This window comes from Buceros rhinoceros, unplaced genomic scaffold (genome assembly GCF_000710305.1).
Source record: "Buceros rhinoceros silvestris isolate BGI_N320 unplaced genomic scaffold, ASM71030v1 scaffold8889, whole genome shotgun sequence".
Lineage (NCBI taxonomy): Eukaryota > Metazoa > Chordata > Aves > Bucerotiformes > Bucerotidae > Buceros > Buceros rhinoceros.
In genome coordinates, this window is record NW_010432062.1 from 1,631 (window position 1) to 2,481 (window position 851).

The following is an 851-nucleotide window of genomic DNA, read 5'->3' on the forward strand; positions in this document are numbered from 1 at the left end:
TTTTTTCTTTTCCTCTAAACCGTTCAAAAAACACTGAGTTTGGAAGTTCATGAATAGATTTTCTCAAATTATATCATTCTGTTCAGACTGGTAAGATGCAAGCCATTTGTTTTCAGTTGTCACTTAGGAGTTGGGCTTCCATACAGTCTGTGCTTTCAAAGTTTTGTTTTGGAGAAGAGCTAATATTGGTTGGTTATAAACAAATGAGTGCAAGATACAGTATATATTACTTGTAGGCTCTCTCTAAATATAACTAAGTTGAAGCAACAGAGCAAGAGGCAAAGTTTTTAAAGGTAATGATTAGTACAGATATTTGAAGGTACTGCTTCAGGTGTTTTGTTTTACTATCTGCCAGCCAGGTGAAGTTGCCAGTATTTTTAGATATCTCGTGGAAACTTAAAGAAAAAAGTATTTATTTATTCACCCCAGCCTCCTTTTCTTCCATTTGAGAATTTACTAATCAGTTCTGCTTGGTAAAATGTATTACAAGTGTGAGCTTCCTGTTCTTATTTTACTATATGTCCCTGTACTGAGGGCATGGCGTGGCAGTTTGCGTGGTAAGCAAACAGAGCGTGTTGCAGCAGTTTGCGCAGTGAAAGGCAGTGAAAGCTCTGCTTGCTCAGACCAGCAGCGATGCTTCCACCCAGCAGAAGGCTGCGGCCTCTCAAAGCACTGCACCCACCATGACTGACGCAGCTCCCCACTCGGAGCTCCAGTGGAGACACGCAGCCACCCAGGTGTCAGGCTGCAGGCTGCGCCCCGCTGTGAAACCGGTACAGGACAGCAGCAGCCAAGAGCACCCCTGTGGGAGTGCTCCGGTTAGTGACAGAGCTCCGGGAGGCGGGGAGGCG